Source organism: Echinops telfairi, unplaced genomic scaffold, assembly GCF_000313985.2.
Source record: "Echinops telfairi isolate 266 unplaced genomic scaffold, ASM31398v2 ScPeMD7_60;HRSCAF=208, whole genome shotgun sequence".
Taxonomy (NCBI): Eukaryota; Metazoa; Chordata; class Mammalia; order Afrosoricida; family Tenrecidae; genus Echinops; species Echinops telfairi.
In genome coordinates this window covers 6,884,899-6,907,767 of record NW_022103958.1, presented here as the reverse complement: position 1 = coordinate 6,907,767, position 22,869 = coordinate 6,884,899, and the positions used below count along the sequence as shown (strand labels likewise).

Sequence of the window (22,869 nt, the reverse complement as noted above, 5' to 3'; positions counted from 1 at the left end):
AGCTGATACCAAGGGCTCGAGTAGAAAGAAAATGTTTTGAGAATGATGATGGCAACAAATGTACAAATGTGCTGAACACAATGGATGGATGGATGGATTCTGAGTAGAGCTGTGTGAACCCCCAATAAGTAAATAAATGACTACCACAGCCTTTTTGCAGGAAGTTCATGTCTCAAGCCCCGCCTTTCCAAATAAACTCAGGGGTTAGCATCAAGGGGTGGACTGTAGTAGAAGGCCCTACCTATGTCAGCACTCTTTCTCCCCTACTGCTTTCATCTGAGCCCACCATCCTCCCTCCCTGATGAAGCGCAGCAGGCATCCCCTTCCTCCGACTTCCAGGATCCTCATGCTTCTGCTCATGTTCAAAGCCAGTTCTCCCAACTTTGGTCAAGTGAAGCACAAACCTGAACCGGTGAAATGTGGGGGGACTGGAATGATAACTAGAACGACAGAAATTACAGGTCGGTGCCCTGCTCGAAACTTAATTTCCCTCTTTGAAAATCAGGGCAGCATGGACAGGGCACAGCGGTCAAATCTCTTGATTGCAGCAGAGTCAGCAACACCACTGTCCAGTTCAAAGAAGGCGGTCAACTGCCCGGCTTTGCGCATGTGTCCCTCTCCACAGCCCCACCACGATCCAGTCCCCCTCATCAGGTACCTGCAGGAGCTCACTATGTCTCTTCTGAGTCCCCGGCCCAGCACTTTGGCCCGTCATGCTTCCTGTTCTGCTTATTGTTCGGCAGACCCACCCATGGGTGGGATGTTCGGAGTTTGCCGGCTTGGCTATGAATGAACTGGTTCAACACCCCATCTCAAATCAATTCCCCAGACGGCATCCAAAATAACAGCTTTAAGGGCTTAATCAGATCACCTCTCCACTCTACAAGCCTTCCACCACTTGCTACAACTCTTTGGTAGAATTCAAACTCCTCACCATGGCCTACCAGATAGTAAGAGCTGGTTCCTGCCTCCATCTTCGACCCCCACCCCCTCATCTCCTGTGCTGCAGTCATGCCCCATCTTTTCTACCCCTTACAAACCCCCAAGTTCATTTGCCACTTGCTCTTGGCTCTGTCCAGAGTCCTCTTCTGTCCTCTCCTGCCTGGTTCCTTTTGGTCATCCAGGGGTCAGCTCCAATATCTCCTTTCCCAAGAGATCACCACTGACCAGCCACTTTAAAGAAAAGCCCTCACCTCAGCCTATTTTTGACGCCATGGTTAGGGCCAGTTGAAATCATCTCCACCACTTTTTTCTTTTGCTCTTCACAGTTGGGTCTGGTTTGGTCTACTGCCTACTCACCCCCTGAGAGGCCAGAGCCGGGAGCACAGGGACCTCTGGGGTCTGGTCCAGTCTTGCATCCTAAGAGATTCGAAAGGCGTTTGCCCAAAGTAGTTGCTCCATCAATGTTTGCAGAATCAACAAGTGATCCCATCAGAACAGGCCCCTGGGATCACATCAGCCGTGCATTCGGCAGGCTCACTCACCTCACTGCCGGAACAACCCCTGCAAGACCAGCAAGAACCCAAACCAGCGGCCGTGAGCTGACCATAACTCATGGTGGCCTCCGGGGGGCCGGGGCAGGACCGTACTCCACAGGGATAGATTCCAAGAATGGATTTTTTCAGAAGCAGACAACCAAGCCTTTAAGACACTCCAACATACAGCAGGTTGAATTGCTTGGAATTTCACTCCTCTCGCCCATACTATTCCAGGGCTGGGAAACGTTGAGATTCTCAACACACAATGTCTACTTGTGGCTCCTGTAATCCCAGGCACCTCTTAGGCAAAGGGCTAGAGGGAAGGCAGAGGGGTGGGGGTGGGGGTGGGGGAGAAGAGCATGGGCCCAGTCCTTTTAAGGGCAAGACTCAGATGGTCATGTTTTCACTTGGGCCTTCATCTGATTGGCCAGAACGTAGTCACGTGGTCAGACTCAGCAAGGGAGATGGGGGCTCTGTCAAGCCATGAGTGACTACTGAGAAAAGATGAGAATGAATATGTGGCTTATGTTTCCTTGAGGCCGATTACAAGAGACGGCAGTGGTTACAGTCTCTGGGTCTGAAGCCAAGGGCGAGGGCTGAGTGCTAATGGCCCCATGTAGTTGTACAACTCCCGGGGGGCCCCGGTCACTTTGAATTCCATGTGAGTTATGGCCCCGGCCTTGTGCAACCAAACTTCAGTTTCCTCAATTGCAAAATTGTTGTTTGCCCCCTTGTCCGTCCGTTTGTCATACTGTGGTGGCTTGCGTGTTGCCGCAAGGCTGGCAGGGTCATCCCTGGTGGACAGGTTTCATCAGGGTTTGCAGACGAAGATAGACTAGGAAGAAAGGCCTGGCGAGCTCCTTCCACAAAGTAGCCATCGTGGACCCTAGGAGAACGCTGTCTGAGGGAGGGCTGGAAGACGAAGCCCCTGTCTTAGCAGACACGGCAAGGACACTCCCAGGACACAACCCTGGGCCTGAGCTGACCAGTGAGTGGACGATGGCGCAGGCCCAGGGAAGGCTTTTTGATCCTCACAAGGCTGCCATGAGTTGGCACCGTAGGTGAAGTGGTTTGGTGGATTTGATGAGGAGAAAGATGAGGCGTTCTGTTCCCATAAAGATTTAGACTTGGAAACCCCAGGGAGCAATTCTATTCTCTCCTGCCCTTTTGCCGTGAGTCAGCATCGGCTTGACGGCAGTGGGTTTTGGGTTTCACCACCACAGAATCATGGTGGAGCGGAGGATGGTGTTTGATACACGGCTGCTGTTCTTCGGTCTGCTTCTCTCACTTTCTAAGGTTACCTCGAAATCGTTACTTTGTGTGAAGGATCTTTCTTACGACTTCCCCAACTGCTTTCTGCCTTCCTGGTGCTACAGGCAAAACCCAGCTCACCTCCATGAGGACTGCCGCCCAGTGCATGACCACCGCCCCTCCAGAGCTTCTTGCTTGGTGGGATGTATCCATGCGCTGTGAGGAGATGTCATCCATGCGCGCACACATACACCCCACCCTGGCCTTGAACCCCTGCCTCGAAGTGTCCTCTAACCCCTCCTACAATCCGCCCTCTGCAGGCCCTCAGCCCTGGGCTCCTTCCCGTTGTTGGGCAATGTCTCGGAGAGCGCCAGGTGAGGTGGGGTGGTGAGGCTTCTGTTTGTTGGAAATCAGTTCTTGGACATTCTCTTCGGAGAGGTGCCCCACCCCTGGAGCCCCTGGGCAGACCTCAGTGGGGCGTGAGGGTGGGGGCGCAGATTGCAGCCCATGGCGAGGTGGGAGGCAGGACCCGGCTGTGGGAACATTGGACACAGAGTTGACCGGCTCAACCTGACTGATGGACACATGTCCGTGGGAAGGCGTCCCTGAGTGTGAAGCTGGCACCCAGAGCAGTGTGGTGCTTTCATGTGGTGCCAGGGTTGGCCCTTGCATGGGACTTGGGGGCCCTGCCTGGGGAGAGGGGGAGGGGGCAGGATGGTTGGGGCCCCTGAGGCCCACCAAAAGGCCCCAGATCTGGGCCACTAGGAAGTTGAGCTCTCAGACTTCTTTCTACCTCCGTGGAGGGCGGCCACCACCAGGGCGTCTCCAGCTCTTTGGCATCTGCCTCCCCTCCTGCAGGACAGCCTGGGCCCTGGGTAAGAGTCCGGTCTCAGTCATTCGCCAGCTGTGTGGCCTGGGGCAGGATGCTTAATCGAGCCCCCATCACCTCATCCATGACACACACACACTCTCCCCGCCCCGAGGGGACGCCGACTCATAGCCACCCTCCAGGACGGGCTAGGTCTGACTCTGGGAGTTTCTGAGACTAACTTTATGGGAGTAGCGTGTAGTCTTGCACCCACAGAGTGGGGGGTGGTTTCTCACTGCTAACTGGGGACTGAGCAGCCCAGTGTGTGACCGCTGAGCCTGCAGGGCTCCTTCGGTGCCAGGAGAAGGGGACAAAAGTGCACAAGGGTCAGAAAACGCAGTGCTAATGGCTGGTGGTGGCGACAACACCCTGGGTCCCTTACAGGGGGTTTCTTGTGAAAATGGACCGTTTGGTTGAGCTGGAGGGCACACAGCATAGCTTCACCGAAGCGGAGGAAGGCTGCCAGGGAGGGCGGGTGTGCTCTTTTCACAGAGGCACAACCAGAGGCCAGAGCCCAAGGGACACCCAGTCAGCCTGTCTTCTCGTTCCGGCCCGACATGGACCGCGTCGTCCATGTGAGCTCAGCAGAGCTGTTCATGGTCATGTGGGTCAGGCAGCCCCGAGCATCCATGGGCCCAGTGACGGGAACCTCAAGACACGGGTGTGTGAGGGGTACAAACCTCCCCACTCCTCGGAGGCCACTGAGGCTCAGCCAGGGGTGTGCACCTGTGACCACAGGCAGCCAGCGTTGAGCCAGGACACTCACCATGCAAGCTGGGGGTCTTGGCTCTCTCACCTCCCCAGCCTCCGTTTCTCCATCTATAAAATGGGGACAAGGATGCTTGCCCACACAGTAGAAGCCTGACGTGCAGGAGGGGCTCAGGACGTGGTGCACCCAACGCTGTGTGATGAGGTAATGCTGAGACCAAGGAGCCCGGTAGGTGTGATGATTAAGTACTTGCCTGCTGATGGACAGGCTGGTGGCTCAAACCCACTTAGTGGCTCCGAGAGGGGTAGAGCGGGTGGTCTGACCTCACAGAGATGACAGCCTGGGGACCCTGGGCGACAGTTCTATTCTGTTGAAGGAGGTCGCTCTGAGTGGGAATCAACTCACCAGCAGCTAATCACATGCCAAGATCTGTGAAGGGGCCCAATGAGGAGTGGGCACCTGGACCCTGCTGCCTGTCTGACAGTGTCAGAGCCAGCCTTTTCTCCTTCCCGGAGACAGTCTCAAGCTGAACCCCACAAAGGGCTTTGGAGAATACCACCTGTGGCAGAGTGCGCATGGGCAGGAGGCTTCCCCCTCTGCCTCCCCCAGGAGCTGGGAGATGAGTTACACCCTTGGCGACTTGCCCAACTGCCCACTGGGACCCAGGACTTCCTGGCCACCTCCTGTAGGAGGCAGCACTCTGAGAACTCTACACCTGAGTGTCCCGTGCTGGGAAGCCAGGAGGCTGGAGGTGCCAGGGAGTGCGGCAGTCTGGAACCACCTGCCCCGGCCTTCCTCTAGTTAGAGTGGAAAGGGTCAAGCCAAAGCCCAGGGGTACGGGGCAGGCGAAGAGGCCTGACCAACCATGGAGACAGACAGACGGCCCTGAGTTCCAGTCCCGACGCTAACCAGCAGTGTGGCCTGGTCAACTTAGCTGCTGCTGCTGGGTTGGCAGGAGGGGCGGACCGCGCACCATCTGCGCACCCATCGGGGTGCTGGATAGAAAAGCCCAGATGTGTGCGTGCAGGGGAGGGTTTGGCACACGGGAAATCCTCGCTTAGAAAGCCAGCCACAGTCACATGGTGCTGACTGACGCATGGTGACCCCGCAAGGGTCAGGCTAGGGCTGGTCTCCACAGGGTCTTCAGGGGCTGAGGGATTTGGGGGGATTGCCAGCCCTTTCTTCTGAGGCACCCTGGGGAGGACTCAGATCTCTAACCTTGCAGGTAACAGCTGAGTGCTGAGCTGTTTGCTCTACAAAATGGAACTCCAAGCCCCCGGGCCCCCACCCCCAGTATAGGTGGGCTGCTACCGTGATTGTCGCTTCCTGATGACAACCTGTGGCCTGATTTCTAGGCCTCCCCTCTCCTTTTCTCTCTCTCTCTCTCTCTCTCTCTCTCTCTCTCTCTCATGCACGCATGCACCTGCAGTTGCTTTGATAAGTCAGTGAGGTGACCAATCCCACATGCAGGACCCAGAGAGCTTATCATCTTTGGGCTGCCCATGGGGTGAACGCAGTACCTGGGAGGGGGCAGACCTTCCACTTCAGCAAGGGACGCTCTTGGAGGTTGGGAGAGAAAGGTGTGAGCTGGGGGAGAGCAGGGGAATGGTTGGTTCTCGAAACGGCGTTCTAGGGAGACACCTTTCTTCTGTGAGCCCAAGGCCCTTCCCCCTGATGGCTGGCCAGGATGCCAACTTCCCGAGCCCTCGAGGCCGAGGCTGCTGGGTGGCATGGACAGGCTTGTGATGCAGACTGCCCACCCTGAACACTCTTCTCCTTGGGGAGGCCGCGACGGCTCTTGCAGGACCTCACTGCAGAGGTGTCCTGTCCTGTGAGTTGCTAGAGGACTGTGGGGCTGAGGCACAGAGGACCTGGGCCGGGACACAACTTCTCTTGGCCTCCGTGTTCCCCTCAGAGCAGTAGGCACAGAATCTCTGGCTCAGAGAGGCTGGCCTTGGCTGGTGGAGGTGTGGAGCGGGCCTGGATGTGGTCTTGCTCTGTCGGGGAGTCACGTCGAATTCTCTGGGTCCCCGCATCATCCATGCCCAGCCCTGGCTCGCAGGCACAAGGCATCTACCTGAGCTCAGGCGAGTAGCGCAGGCACGCGCCCTGGGGAAGGGGTGAAGATGAGTTAAAGTTGTCAGGAGCTAAGGAAATTCACCAATGTCAATTTCCTCCCTTTGGCTCTCACTGTCAGAATAAATTGGACAGTCATTACCTAATACCCAGCCGGATTTTCCTAATATTTCACGGAGGCCAGGGCACCCTGGGGAGTGGGGAGGGAAGGCAGTGGAGAGCTGGGAGGAAGGGTGCCCTGGTGGCTATGCTGCCCCACAGTTCTGTCCTGACCTGAATGAGGCAGCTGAAACACACCCACCTGGGGCACCCGGGACCCAGGAGAAAGGGGGTGCCCTGCACAGCACCCACTCACTGGGAGAAGCTCCCAGAGGCTTCCCAGTGTCACGGCAACTGGCAACAGGCTAACCAAGGAGCATCAGCTCCCGTGAGCCTCTGTGCCCACAAATATCTCCAGGAACCTTCCCCTCTTTTATCCGGGCTCCAGGCCTCTGGAACAGGACCCACCGTACTCCCTGATGCCCTCCTGTGAACCTGACGGAGGGAACACATCTTCAGACGTGATTTACAAACAAGGGCACATCCACAGGCAGTAGGATTCAGGCTTTTCTGGAGAGATACATTACATCCCTGGCCAGAAAGAATGGGGCAGAAGCTGTGAGGGAGGGTGGGAGGGGTCCAGAAGGGAATTGGCAAAGAACCCATGGGTGGCAGCCCCCGCATCCTCAGTGCTCGTCCTCAGACGGAGGTCCTTCCAGCGCAGGGTGAGTTGTCTCACCCCTTCCGGCTCAGGCCTCCTGAGGACTGCTCTTAACCACACAGCGCTGGGCCGCTCGGGCCAGTCCCTCTTATTCTCCGACCCCATGTCCTCAGCATGGTAACCCCGTTGCTCGGCACCCTGTGTCACGTGTCGCCTTCTGGCTGCCGGGAAAGGAGCACAGACACTAGTTGGGGAGAGGGGGTGACTGTGGGAGCGGGGGCAGGGATCAGGAAGGCAGCGTGGGCCTTGAGCCGTTCACCGAGTGGCTAACTGGAAGTTACTTTACCAGGGGGCTTCCAAATGGAACAATTCCATTCTTTTAAAATTCCATCTGTCCACGAGCGTTTGGAAGCCCCCCTGCCCTGGTACTTCTCTGGGCCTGGGAGGCAGGGGATGGCTCGGCTGCTAACTGGAAGGCCAGAGGTTCAAAGCCACCAGCCGTCAGGCTGACGTATCGTTCTCGAGTCTATTCTGACCCAGAAGGACCTTAAAGGACGCAGCGGGGACTTCCCCGCAGGGTCCCAAGGCTGTGACTTGTAAGGGCTCAGACTGCCAGCCACGATCCTCCCACACAGAGAGTCTGCCTGCTGGACTCCAGTAGCCCACGGAGCATCCCCTTAGCCACCTAGCACCCAACCTTGCCATCAGAGCCCCTTCCCATAATGACCACAGCCTAGAGGACCCCACGGGGCGGTTCTACTGAGTCCTCCCAGCTGGCTCTGAGCGGGCGGACGCACACCACCTCTTGAAGCATTCCCCGAGGGTCTGAGCATCAGTGGTCAGAGCCTTTGGGCTCTCCCCGCTGATTCCAGGGCTGAGAGCCCCACTAAGTGAGTGGGCACTCGGTGTGTACTTGCTGACTAACCTGTACAACAACGCCAGGCTAGGCCAAGGTCAGGCAGGGTTCATCTTACTCCTGGGCTGCTGGAGCTTGAGCTGCACCCCAGCAGATAAGGATTGAGACACTGGCTCCGTCTTCCATGACCCTCCTCCTACACCAGACCCAACCCCACACCCAGTTCACTGCCACCTAGTCGATGCCAGCTCATAGCAGCCCTCTAGGGCAGGGCAGAACCACCTGCCCCGGTGAGTTTCTGACACTAGAACTGTTTATAGGAGTAGAAAGCTCTGTCGTTCTCCCTCAGAGCGGCTGGTGGTTTTGAACTGCCGACCTCACAGTCAGAGGTCCGCTACGCACCCACTGCGCCATGAGGGTTCCTAAATCATAGAATGCTATGTGATCAATACAGCTGTCAGTGGCTTAAGTGGAAAATCTTACTAGATCGTGTGAATCCTCATAGCAAAATTAACTTTGTCAAATCTTTCTATGTTGAATTACAGAATTATGAGCAGTAACATTGGTGGTCCCTGAGTGGAAGCCTTGACATTTTTTTCTCCTTTTCCTTTCGTTAGGACTTTACTCTCGGCACAGCTATTGTCGCAGGTGCACACATACTGATTACCAGGGTCTTGTCTCTAAAACACCCGAGGGAAAAGAATCCCTGGGAACCGACTGTGGTAACAATTGCACAATTCTATTTGACATGATTGAAATAGGGGATGATATGATATACGTATTAAATCCCACTCATTCAAAAATTAAATTAAAAGAAATACCCCAAACCCAACTAAACGCACTGCTGTGGAGTGGATTCCGACACCCAGCGACCGGACAGGACAAGGGAGAGCCGCTCCGGTGGGTTTCCGAGACCGCGCATCTTTACGGGAGGAGCCACTGGGGGTTCCAAATGGCTGAGTGTGTGAGTAGCAGCCCAATAGGTAGCACGCACTCCGCCACCAAATACCAGGGGCCGTGGAAACATCGTGGCAGTTGTGGAAAATAACAGGGTTTGCTTGTCGCCTGCAGGTCACCTCCTGCGGTTTGACATGCCACTGTTACTGCAGATAATGATAACTCTGACCTGAGCATGCTAGAAGGTTCTAAATACGTATTTTAGCGTGGGGCGTTAGCCTGGGGAACAGGGCCTAGGTAACAATGTTTTCGTTATTATAACTAACAGCAGGGATGTTTTTATTAGAAAATAACAGACCTCTGCCAGGATGCTGCCGCCAAATGGTCTCACTGGTCATGCTGGTGCCACCCCGATAGTGTCACCCACCGGGTACTGCCCACATTCTCCTTGTGGTTCCCTTGTGACGCCACGGCCCCCCAAAGACCTCCACCCCAGGAGACCTAGCAGAGGGCAGGGGAGACACCCACTTGGCAGGAAGATGGATGGAGCTCTGTGCTTTTGTCATGGAGGGCGGACCCAGAGTCCCCCTGGGCCTCAGAGGCCCGCTCTACCAGCCAGAGGGTCCAGCCTTGGCGTGGACATGGACAAACCCCGTGGCCGCACCGCAGAGACCTTTGAAATCCCCAGCCTCCCCAGAGCTTCACGGTATTGCTTCATCCTCTCAAAATGCGAGCAGCCTTTAATTTCTGGGGACACAGAAGTGGCCTCGGGGTCTGAAGAAGAAATCAAAGGGAGCAGGCACCACTTACATAAGTCATTGAGTCCCCAGTGGGAATGAGGAAGCCCCAAGTTCCTTGGGCCCCCACAATGGAAGCCACCAGCACATGGGAGGCATCCAAGCTCTGGCCACAGCCACAAGGTCCCTCCCAACTGGTCTTGCAGGCGCTTCTGAGGGGCTGGGAGGGGTGCTGCGGGACAATGGGAGGTGGAGCCCACTGGCTAGAGGGGAACCATGGTCCCGGTCAGTTCAGAAGGCTTCTCAGCAGAGGCGGCTCTGCAGGAAATGGGGCATACGGGTGACTGGTTTGAAACAGCTGGCGAGGGAAATGGCTCTTGGGTTCAGCCTCCCAGGGGAGCCCCAGGCATGTGTCACTTCAGGGGCTTTACACAGCGCCCAGGAAAATGGAATGGAGAGATCTCAGGATTTTCCACAGACCCTAGGAGCTCCCAAATAAACCCTGGAGGGATGGTGGGGTGGTAGGGTGAGGGGTGTCAATCCCACCAGGGAAAGGCAGCCTGGCGTCTCTCCATCAGGGGTAGGCATGGCCTCATGAGTGCTCCCCTCAGCTCCCCAATAGCCTGCCACAGGATGGTGTGCTCATCAATGGTTAATAACCAGCACTGGAGGGGGATCAGGGGGTGTTCCAGATTGTGGTGCTGGTGTTTCATTAGGTGCTGGGGTGTTGGCTCTGCCTCAAAGCACTGTTCTTTGATTTGGTTTTGGTTTTGTCCATTTGGCTGGGCCTCCACCATAATGTGATCTAGCAGAATGTAATCAACTCCATGATGGGGTCCGCTATGAGCCCAGCAGTTACTCAGGCCATAATCCTGGGATCCCCTGGGGGTGGGGGTGGCCCACGGGGTATTGGCGTAGAGGTTATGAAGAGCTTGTTCCTTCCTGCTGGCCTGGAGCCTGCATCGGCTTCGTCCCAGTTCCTGAGCCAATGGCTCGCCCTCTTGCCCGCCAACCCTGGCTTTGTTGGACTCTACTAGTCCCAGGCCCGATCTGTTGACAACCAGTAACTTGTGGATTTTCTGCCTTCCTCTCCTACTTCCTGGTCCCTCAGGCCCCAAAGCTGCAAGGTTTAGGATGAGGCTCTCCAACCGAATATATGACCCCTGGACTCGAACCTAACCGACTGTCTCCTACAGTTGTGTGACCATTTGTCTCTATATAAATGTCTCTTTTTCCATACCTATGAAATGAATATGGGCAAGATATTGAACACCAGAGGAAGCATCATAAGATGGAAAGAATACACCGATCCACTGTACCTAGAAGAGCTAATCGACTTTCAACCAGTTCAAGAGGTAACATAGGAGCGAGAACCAATGGGACTGAAGGAAGAAGTCCAAGCTCCACTGGATGCATCCGTCAGAAACAAAGCTCCAGGCATTGATGGAAGACCAATGGAAATGTTTCAGCAAGTGGATGAAGCACTGGAAGCACTTACTCATCTATGCCAAGAAAAAGGTCCATATTTGCATTCGCCCCAAAGAAGGAGTGACCCGGCAGAATGCACATGTTACGGAACAATATCACCGATATCCCCTGTGAGTCGAACTTCGCTGAAGATCATCCAACAACAGCTGCAGCAGTGCATTGACTGGGAGCAGCCAGAAGTTCAGGCTGGATTCAGAAGAGAACGGGAACGTGGAATGACGTCATTGCTGACGCCAGATGATTCTTGGCAGAAAGCAGAGAATAGGAGGAAGAGGTTTACTTGTGTTTTATTGACTACAAAGAGGCCTTTGACCGGGTGGTTCAAATAGCCTTGAGAAGAATGGGAATTCCAGAACACTTCATTGTTCTCAAGCAGGACTTGTTTGTGGATAAAGAGGCAGTTGGGCAGAGAGTCCAAGGGAACAAATACGACATGGTTTAAAATCAGGTAAAGTGTATATCAGGGTTGTATCCTCTCATCACCCATATTACATCTGTATGCAGAGCAAATAATCAGAGGAGCTGCATTATATGAAGAAGGATGCAGCATCAGGGTTGGAGGAAGGCGTATCAATGACTTGCAGCACACAGGTGACACAATCTTGCTTGCTAAAATTGAGGAGGACTGGAAGCACTTGCTGAGCAAGATCAGGGATTGCAGCCTTCGGCATGGATTGCAATTTATTGTAAAGAGAACCCCAATCCTCACAACTAGACCCCTTATCATACTAGATGGAAACAAGATCAAAGTTGTCAAGGATTTCATCTGACTTGGATCCACGGTCCATGGTCATGGAAGCAGCAGGAAGAGATCAAACGATGTCGTTCTCTTGGATCCCTCTGAGCTCTTCAGAGTGTTGCAAAGCAAGGACGCTACTTGGAGGATGAACGTGCACCTGACCCAAGGCCTGGCATTTTCCCTCGCCTCAGATGCATGTGAAAGTTGAACGCTGAATAAGGAAGACCAAAGAAACAGCGAGGCATTTGAACTCTGGTGCTGGTGAAAAACACTAGAAGGGCAATGGGCTTCCCAGAAGGTAAACAAATCCGTCTTGGAAGAAGCCCAGCCAGAATGCTCCTTAGAGGCGAGGATGGAGAGACCTCGCCTCACGAACTTGGGACCTGTCGTCAGGAGAGACGAGTCCCTAGAGAAGGCCATCATGCTCGGTCAGCTGGAGGGCACTGGCAATGTGGAGGGGCCTGGACAAGAGGGATGGGCACGGCGGCTCTAGGAATGGGCTCAAACTTAAGAGCAACGGCGAGGATGGCGCGGGACCAGTAAGCGTTTCATCCTGTTGGACGTCGGTTTGCTGGAGGTCAGAGCTGCCTTGATGGCACCCAAGAGCAACAACATACACCCCAGTGGGCTGACATTCCCCACCCCTGTTCAAAGGTGAAGCACAGCTTGGTCCCAGCCTTCTCTCCTGGGACTCGCTTCTCCTCCTAGCGCCTTAAGTCTCCAGCCACCCCAGTGGCACAGTTCTCCCAAGAGTCCTCTGTGCCCTCTGGCCTGTGTGCCCCCCACCAGTCCGCACCTGCATTGTAACTACTAACAGTAAAAAAGTAAATGTTTAGAAAATATTGATGGCAACGTATGTACAAATATGCTTGACACAATTGATGCGTGGATTGTTATAAGAGCTGTAAGAGCCCCCCAATAACATGATCTTTAAAAAACAGCAACAAAAGCACCAGTGTCTGTCATCAGTCCCTGATGACCCTGTGTGTGGCAGAACAGAAGTGTCCTCTGTAGGTTGACATCAGGAGAGGTGAAACAGTTTCTTCACAGTTCTGGGTGCTCGGTGTGCTGGCCTGTACCACACACTCAGTTCCTGGTGCCCCCATTTCTAGCTCCAGCCCTCACTACAGAGGGCAGTGGGGAGGGTTGGAGACACAGGACCAACCCAGTACCTGCTCATTGCTATTTTATTCTGTTACTTCAGGGTCCCCAATCCTTGTGGCCCCAGCGCCACCTCTGTCCACCCCGAGGCAATGGCCCTGGTCTCCGCCCCACGGATGGCACTGCTAACTGACTGCCCGCTGGTCTTTACCCCACAAGAAATCTGTGTGCATTCACTGGAAATGTTAATAAGACTCTGAGAAGCAGCCATTCAGTCCCCCAACCCCTTACTCTGGGGCCGTCTGGTTTATCGCGGAATAAGTGCTCCTGTAAAATGCTCAGCCACGCCTCCCATTTCCCAGGCTCCAGGGCTCTGCATTTGATCACCATGGAAGGGCTTGACGCAGACAATTCGGAAGGGCGGCAGGAGAAAGAGCCTGCAGATCAGGTATCAGGCGGGCAGCTCCCCGGGCCCTGGCCTGGTCCACCCAGCGGGTCACGCTGCCAGCCCTCGCCTGGGGCTTTTCGAGAGACACAAACCAGGCCCTTGTGTGGGTGAATGGCGACCAGGAGCCCAGCCTGGCTAGTTGCCAGGGGGGCCTGGGCATCCTTGGAGGCTGGCTGGTCTCGCTCCTCCGTCTGCCTGTGAAACCACAGCCCACAGCCCAGAGCTGGAACGGTGGCGGGAACACAGGGCTGACCTCACCTCTCCCCAGGCTTCATCTCCCCTTGAGCAGCGGGCTTGCCCTCATCTCACAAAGCCACGTGCTCTGATGTGAGCCAGTCGCCGGGCTCCTTAGTGCACACTGTCTGCATTTGACTATGGACTGAAAGGTTGGTGGTTCTAGCCCACTCTGCCACACTTCGGAAGAAAGGCCTGGAAATTATAGCCAAGGAAACCTTACAGAGCTCAGTCCTACCCTGCAACCCAGGGGGCTGCCTTGAGGCAGAATGGGTAAGACAGCAACTGGTTCGGACTCCCTTCCTTGTGCTCCTCCTCCTCCTCCTCCTCCTCCTCCACCTCCATCTCTCTCTCTCCACTCTTCCCTCTCCCCTTTTCTTCGGTGACAACTCTGTCACAGTTTGGCAGGGACAAGGGCTTAGCTCCCAACACCATCACCCATGCTGGGAGTGAGTTAAAGCTTAGCTAAACCCCTGAGGGCCGACCCCAGCCATGGAGGGCAGGGGAGGGGTAGAGGATCCCTCAGCCTGTGAGCGGCAGACTCACAGTCTGGTGCTCTTTCGACCAGGCCGTGATGGTTCCCATGACAGGGGACTGAGTGTGTGGTACAGGCCAGAGAAGGAAAAATTCCAGAGGGCCTACGGCCACCCCAAGCCTGGCAGCTTTACAAGAACAGGCTTGTAAATTCAGCAACACCCCATAATCCCTTTTATGGGGCCTGCTGTGGTAAGGGACACTCATCGACTCTCCCAGGCTAAGCCTGGTGGGCACTGGAGGGGAGGGGCTGGACTGAGCCGGTCAGGGCCTCATTGGTCCCACCTCCGCCCTCCTTGGGCCAGTGGCCCCCAGGGAGGGTCGGGGCCCTGGGAGTCATGGACAGCGCCGGGGCTCTCTGCCAGGGGGCCCTGTGCAGCCAGAGCAGGGGAGGAAGCCAGAGGGCCAGGACTTGGGGGCCCCTGCATTGGCATCACCCATGGGTGTACTCTGGACTTCCAACAGGGCTTGGAGCAGGGCAGAGGCGTTTAAAATTTGAATTCCCAGGCCCTGCCTACACGTCCTGATCCTGAAAGGCAGAAAGAGGCAGCGGAATCAACCTTGGCTTTAGAAAGAAGCCCAAAGTCACTGCTATTGACTCCATTCCGGCACACAGCAACCCTTTGGGTCTCTGAGACTGCAGCTCCTCTTGGCAGTAGAAAGCCTCGTCTTCCTTGTTGGCCAGGAAGTGCAAGGTAGATCAGCTTCTTAGATTGTCCATGCGCTCACTCAACAAGCAGTCACTGAGACCTTAGACCAGGTGCTTCCCCAGTACCCAGCCTCCTGCCCTTTGTCTCCACATGCCCAGGATCTGCCCTTGCTGGGCACTGTCTTTGGGCCCTCCTTCTCCCCTCCCTGGCCGCTGTATCATCCTACATCCAAACGAGGTGTCTGAAATCCTGCTGAGGTTTTATGCGTCAACCCAGGGCTCAGACAATTTGCTGGAATGGTCTTGTTACAGGGCAGCACCCAGGCCTCTCAGAGGACAGAGAGACAGACGATGCAAGGGCTCCAGGCACAAGACCCCCTCCCACCACCCTTGTTACCAGCTGTGCCCACCGAGCCAGGACTGACTCACTCAAGCATGAGCAGGGTGTGGGATCTGTAAGGCTTTGTGGGGACATCCTGCTGTTATCATCACCATGGGGGTTCCTTAAACAGCAATGCTCCCTCTTGGCTCCGAGTTATCAGGGGCCTGGGTCTGTTTATTCAGATCTGGCCTGTAAAAGGATCGCTAAATGATACTTAAAACCAGTTGCCATCCAATTGAGTCTGACTCACGGTGACCCTGTATCCGAGTAGAACTGTGCTTCTGAGAGTTTTCAATGGCTGGGTTTGGGGAAGTTTATGGCTAACCGCCCCCGCCCCCCCAAGTTCCACGGTAGAATTCGTGCTTTCTAAGCAAGAGAGCCTGGGGCTCGATTCCCTGGCAATGCACGTTCTGTACAGCTGCCTCCCTGCCATGGAGGCTTATGCGTTGCAAGGGTGCTGACCGGGTTCCAGCGGAGCTTCCAGACTAGGACTCAGGAGACAGGGCTGGGATCTGCTTTGGAAACTCAGCCAATGGAACAACCTGATCCCCAACCAATAGGACCCACCCGGGCAGCAGTTTGGCTCATTGTGCACGCGTCAGGGCTGACTGGACACGAGCCAGCAACAACAATTGATGTGTACCACATGGCCGCATCTTTGTAAACTGCAGGTGACAGTGTGCCTCTGTGTGTGTGCACACACGTGCATGTGCAGGAAAAAGTCAACACCAATACTTCTAAGCTTTAAAAATGTGACTTCTTTTCTCATAGGTCCAGTGAGGATGCTGGTAGCATGTACCCTGAAGCTTACTGGAAAAATGAAACAAGATGTGTAACGTTTTAGGTAAATTGGGCATAGTAAGGGCTCCCTATCCATTTGCAGGCCACTCTAACAAGCTTTGTCCTCTACAATGTCCCCATTAGAGCCTCTGGCCTGGCTCTACCTGCACTGTGCTCTCAGGGACAGGAAGCCCACCGAGAGGGCACATGCTCATTCGAGAGCCCCCAAAGCTGCAGGCACCAGCCTCATCTGTTCTCCTGCCTCCAGCCTGCCCCAGGGTACCCTGCACTAGAGACCTGGATACCGGGGTTTACATCCCAGCTGTGGACATGCCTCTCCTCTTTCTGAGCCTCACTCTCTTCGTCTGTAACATGGGGGTGTGCACTGGGTCAGGGGTTCCCCAGCAAGGAACCCTGAAAGGCCAACACCTTGCCCGTGAGCAATCTTACATTGCAGGTCAAATGTCTGTGTGCTGTTGTTTGGCTATTTTTCCGTAGAAAAAATTCTATGGGATTTAGGATGAGCAGCCATCCCACTTGGCTGAGGACTGAGGGGTTCTCTGGGAGCCCCAGGGTGCAGCTGCCTTAGTCAGTTCCCTGCTTCAGCTGGCAAGGCTCACTTCCTGCAAGACATCCCTGAGGAGAAGCAGCCCTGGGTGCCCTGAGTGCTGGAGGACCCGTGTGGAGAGCCCTGCCAGCACTGACATGCTTACATGGTCACTGATTCCGCTTTCCTCCTGCAGTTGGCGTCATTGTGTGTGTTTTGTGAGATGGAGGAGGACTTTGTGGATTGGTGTCAGACATATGGGTTAATGTGGGCTTGGGCAGCACTGGGTTGGAATGTTTCCTTGATGTGCACTTAACCTTTATATAAAACTCTCTCTTATACATATGAGTTTCTGTGGATTTGTTTCTCTAAAGTACCCAAACTAACACAGAAGGTAACAGCTCTCATTTGTGTATTAATTATGAATTTATGTATTGGTTATGTGTTCAGATGATATTATTTTGGATCAAAGGGGTTCAGTAACATATAACATTCAAAATAAATTCATTATCACATTCATTAGCTGGTTTCAAAGGTTTTTTTTTTTCTTAACATGGTGACTAAAAATTTGTCCAAGAGAACTGGGTATGGAACCATTTCCCTGGCTCTTAGTCTTCTGATGGGATGTGCCATTCTAGAACCTTCTGCAGATGAGCCGCCAAAGGCAATGGCATTTCGTGTGGAAGACACTCAGGCACACGCTCATACACACATGGACACAGACAAGAATGTCCCTCTCCTTTTCCAGTGGCCACCCTGCCCCCCTCCTTTTGTTGAAAGGCACCCCTGGAAGCCCAGGGCGTCCTCCCCTTTCACTGCATATGATTTTCATTTGTCTAATTAAAGCTAATCTGATAAAAGCAGGAATTGCAGAGATGCGTAAAAGCTCCAGTGAGCCCAGGTCACGGCCTGATCCAGAAAGGGGGCCTTTGTCTCCCCAGCCCTGGGGCCGTGGCCAGCTGGGCACCAGGTCACCTAGAGGAGCGGGCAGGGGGTCTGAGACAAAGGAGAGGGCTCGTCTCAAAACAAGCCCCCCTTCAATCGCCTTGTTGATCATTCGCAAACACCCAAACCCGGTGGCCATTGGGTGGATGCAGACCCGTGGCAACCCCGTGTTGCGGAAGAGAACTGCGCCCCCCGGAGTTTCCGAGGGGTGACCTTGGAAGCTGGTCACCGGGTCTATCCTCTGAGCCTGTACAGACGCATGCAGACTGCTCCTCTTGCAGTTAGCAGCCGAGCCAGTAGTAGCCTTGCGCTCAACCAGGGACTCTGTCCATTTTTAAACAAGGTCAGAAAGAGGTTTAAAGAGGGGGTACCCTGTCCTCCTGTCTGCTTACCTCGCTCCTCTGCCCAGTGGCAGCACTCAGGATATAGGGGTCAGAGAGGTCCAGGCTGCGGTCGCTCCTCTAGGCAGAGGGAGGAGGGCCCAGTGTGGCCGACACTCATTTGTCCCAAAGCCCCCGGTGATGATGGTTTGGACTGCCCCAATCCATCCCTGACTCCCTGGAGCCAACCCCATAGATGGTCCCAGAAAGAGGCTTCTCTTCCTCACCAGGAGCCGGAAGCGCTGGTGCTGCCCCTCAGCGAACCCCAAGCACGGCGACACCCACCCACGAGGTCATCGCTCAGGAGGCTGGGAGTTCAGAGATGAGCTTTGCTTCAGCTGTTGGGTTTAAAAGTCTCTTAGTCCTGACTCATAGCAACCCTATAGGACAGAGCAGCACGGGAGCTGTCAGCGCTCCTTGAGATGCTGTGTGGCAAGGGACACATGAGGGGGACATGGGCTGTGGGCCAAAGAGGCCAAGAGCATGCACTGGGGAGTCGATGCACAACGAGCTCCCTCCGAGGGGACTATGTCTCCCAAACAAGTTAAGTTAACCCCTGGGGTTGGAGAGGATGAATTCAAGTACAAGGTAAACTCAGAAGGAGATGGGCGAACTCCAGAGTCAAATGGAGCCAGACAGAGCCGGGGCTACTGGAGACAAAAGCAGAGCGGTAACCCAGGGGCGGGCCTCAGGTGTCGGGACAAACCTCTCAGAGAGGGTGGATATGGGGCGTCCTTGAGAGGTGGGAGGAAGGCTAGTGGGAAAAGGTCCAGACTGGGTCCAGGGGGGCTGGGGTCGCTCCAGGGTTCTGAGCCCCCCACCCCCACCCCCATACCTCCTCCTCCTCCTGGGTGGAATGAGGTTGGTGGCCTAGCTGACATTTGGAAAGATGTTTCCTGACCACGATGTTCTAGAAGTGGAAGCATCAGAGAGGAGCAGATGGAAGTCTCAGGTGCCAAGAAGTGTGGAGAGCTTGCGAGAGGATCCAGACATCAGGAAGGGGAAGAGCCGAGGCCAGGCATGCTGGGAGGGATGGCGGCCAGCCGGGGCAAGCGACCCCGGTTTTTTGCTCATTCCGGTCCATCTCAGGGCAAGGAAGCCCGGTGACCTTGCCAGGGTTCCTAACAAGTGGCTGTATTGTGTGTGACCAGCTGGGGTGCGGGTCAGGAGCGGGTGTCATGGGAACCGCCCCTCTGCTTCTGAGGGAGAAGGGACGTCTGCCCTCCGAGTCTTTGTCTGGCGCCTCTCTTCTTGGCTAAGAGACTTTGGGACACATCCCCAGAGCCCCTCTCTGGCCCTGTCCATCGTGTTCCCAAAGCGCTCCAGCCAGAGCTGGCTCTGGAGGGAGAGGGGGCCAAGCCAGGTGTGGGTTCTACGGACGCATGGAAGACAACTTCCGCCATTGGGGGTTCAGCCATCTGGGAAGCTGGGGCAGCTACAGCCCTTGCCACGCCAGCTTGAGTCTCACCTACGACAACCCTCCCAGTTGAATCCACAAACACACATACTAAAAGAGAAGTTACTATGTTGAAAAAAAATTCATCCAGGAAGTTCACCGATGTGAGCGTTCCTTGCTTAGTTCTTTCCATCCCTCAGGGGCTGGGGGGCTGCTTGTCTGCCTTTTAAAATCGGAGCCCGGTGGTACAAAAGGGCATGTCTTCTAAGACTGGGAAATAGCCCATCAGCACCGTCTCCCCCAGACCCAAACAACGGAAGCCCACCAAACGAGAGCGGGCTGACCGCTCACTGCAGCTCCCCGAGCTCCGGACAACCTCTCCAGGGCAGCCCTGCGATTCTCGAGTTTTCCAGGGTGGGACCCTTCTGAAGGAGGTCACCAGGCCTTTCTTCCAAGAGACATCTCAGTACGTTCAAACCGCCATGTGTTCATGTGGCGATTATAGTACTTCCCCATTCCATGCCGCACCCCCACCCCGTGGACTCCTGTGTCCCAGCCGTAGATCCGCAGTGCAAGGTCGTCTGGGGCTATGGGCTTCCCTCCATCCCATTGCCCACCTTTGGGAAACCACCCTAAACCCACTGCTGTGGAGCCGATTCAGACTCCTGGCCACCATGTGAGGCAGAGAAGAACTACCCCGTGGGTTTCTAAGACTGTCGCTCTTTCCAGCAGAAAACCTCGCCCTTCTCCCAGGGAGTGTTTGGTGGTTTCAAACTGCTGACTGGGCCATCAGCAGCCCACTTCGTAGCCACGACTCCACCAGCAAGAGCGTCTACAAAGAGGGGGACCATCAAGGAGATGGATGGGCACCAGGGCTACAACAACGGGCTCAAGCACAGGAGCCATTGTGAGGCCGGCACAGGATGGGGTGCTGTTTCCTTCTGTGGTACACGGGTCACCACGGGTGAAACCCACTCAACGGCAGCCCACTGACCCTCACAACCCTGGTCATCCAGGCACTAGGGTTGGCCCAGAGCCACCTCTCGATGGGAGGAACACCCAGACACTGGAGGCAGGTTTCAAGAGGATAGAGAATATGGAGCCGTGGAAATGGAATAATGCTTATTGGGGCGTTAGCCAGGGGAGTCTGGGAAATAGTGGTTGGGAGGGGACAGGCCCAGAATGGAAGCTTCCAGCATGGTGAGGGAGTCTGGTCATGTCGTCTCTCCCTTTGAGGAGCCGAAGAACGGAGACTGTGGAGGAAATGGGGAGGGTCTGTGATCCCGAAGGGATTCTTGGGTTGGAGGAACAGGACCCTTTCCTCCATTGAGAGAGAGAGAGAAAGAGAGAGAGAGAGAGAGAAGGAGGGGGAAGAAGACAGAAGAAGGCAGGCAGGGAAGGAGGGAGGGGGGAGCTGTCTACCAGTCTTGAACCTGGGGCTGAGGAGCAGAGCCACGGAGGCGGGCCCACGCAGTAAGGCTGACGTCTTAGCTGGAGAAGCAGGGTTCATTTCCCTCCCTCCTGCCCCTCACCCCCTACCCCCACCCTCAGGCTCCTGCAGCCTCCGCCCCAGAGAAGGCAGGGAGAGCGCAAGGCCATTTGGAGACTATCAAAGCCAAGGGCTCTCACTTTCAGGAGCTGGCTGGGGAAGATTACTTCCAGGTGGCCCCTCCCAGCCTCCCTGCCCAGCCTGGCAAGGGGCTAGGCTTCGACCTGGGGAGAACAGGCTGCTCTCCTACTCAGAACGCCTTCTCCAGAGCTGCCAGAGCTGCCTGCCTCTAACCCAAGTCTCACTCACCCCGAGTCCCCTTGTGCTCTGCTCACCTACAACAATCAGCACCCTCACCGGTGGGGCTTCCTGTTGGGCCACCTTACGAACCAGGCAGGAGGGCCCCAGCCCTGCACCCCATGATTTACAGGCCCCACGTGGCATGCTTCTGGCTGCACCCCAACTCATAGGGGGAGGAGTCTGTGGGGTGAAGGTGATGTGTCCACTTGGGGCATCCTTCCTCCATCTAGACAGCATGTCCTGGCCAGACAGCCCATGTCTGCAGCTCCATGGGGCTGCATCCCCATCTGTCCTCTAAGGGGAACAGAGGTGGCCTCAGGGCAGCTACCTGTGGTGGGAGTGGTCTGTGAGTCAGATCCCTGCCCCTGCCCCGGGGCAGCAGAGGGGCATGGGAGGTGGCTCATCCACTCAGTTAGTCAAGCCCCAGCCCTGTGTCCCTTCTGACTTTGTGCTGACTCCCCTGGCCCTGAGAATAAGACACAGGACACAGAAGGCCAAGTGCCAGTCACCTGAAAGCCAAACCACTGCTGTTGAGTCGAGGCTGACCCACAGTAACCCTTTAGGACAGAGCAGAGCTACCTCTTTAGGTTTCTGAGACTAAATATCCCCCCCCCCCCCCAACAGCTCTGCAGTTTATTGGGGACAAAACAGGTTACAATTCTGGATCTGGATCAACTGGGAAATACCAAGGACAACTCAGGATTCAGTGCTTCAGTCAGGACAGCCTCTTCTCAGTCATGTTATCCTTGGGGGGCTTGTTTCTCAGACTTGGGCTCTTACTTTGGGTCCTCATTCTCAGGCTGGCCCCTGCCTTACAAAGCTCTTTTGTTGTTGTTGTTATTGTTATTAATAAATCATTTTATCGGGGTCTCTTACAGCACTTATAACAATCCATGCATCAACGGTATCAAGCACATTTGTACATAAGTTGCCATCATTTCCAAAACATTTTCTTTCTACTCGAGCCTTTGGTATCTGCTCCTCTTTTTCCCCTTCGCTCCCCCACCCTCCTGCCCTCGTGAACCCTAGATAATTTAGACATTATTTTTATTTTCCTATTTTACACCGTCTGCTGTTCTGAGACTAAATCTTTATGGGAGCCAAAAGCCTCACCTTTCTCCCATGGAATGACAGGCAGGCTCATGCTCTGACCGCTTGTTAGCCACCAATGCATAACCCACTCCACCGAAGGGGCTCCTTTGGGGCAAAGGACAGTTAGCTAAACCCCAAAGCCACTGCCATGGAGTTGGCTTCAGCTCACAGCAACCTGGTGGGCAGAGTGGAAGGACCCTGTAGTGTTCCCAAGGCAGCCATGTTTGTGGGAGCAGACGGCCACACCTTCTCCCCCAGGGTGGCTGGTTACTTCCAGATACTGAGCTTTGAGTTAGTGGGTAAGTGCTTGGCTGGTGTCCTGCTGGGGTTCCTCGGGCCCACTTTATCTCTTCCTCCATCATCGCTGCATGAGCACAGGGGTCTGTGCCAGCAGGAAAAGTGCTATGAGCAAGGCGTCCCTCCCACACCTGGAGCCTCGTTTTCGTACCTTCAGACTGAGAATAAGCAGTAGAATGAGGGAGGTAAGTGTGATCTAATGGGCAAATCCCCAAAGCCAACCCCAACCCCAGCCCCAACTTCAACCCCAACCCGAACCCCAAGCCAAATCCAACCCCAACCCCAAGCCAACCCCAACCCCAACCCCAGCCCCAACTTCATCAAGTGGATTCTGATGCACAGGAGCCTACTGCCCAGAGCAGACCGTGCCCTAAGGTTTCTTACGCAAGCTGCGGTCCCCTTGCTCTCCCAGGGAATGGCTGATAGGTCGGGCCATCGATCTTTCAACGAGCAGCCCCACTGCACATCATGTGACCTGCCCCAGCGGCCAAGGCCC

General features: G+C 55.2%; 1 pseudogene; it reads left to right on the top strand.

Moving 5' to 3' along the window:
• Nucleotides 1–3,660, top strand: part of LOC115869869 — an 11,175-nt pseudogene extending 7,515 nt beyond the window's left edge.
• Nucleotides 3,661–22,869: the final 19,209 nt, after the last annotated feature.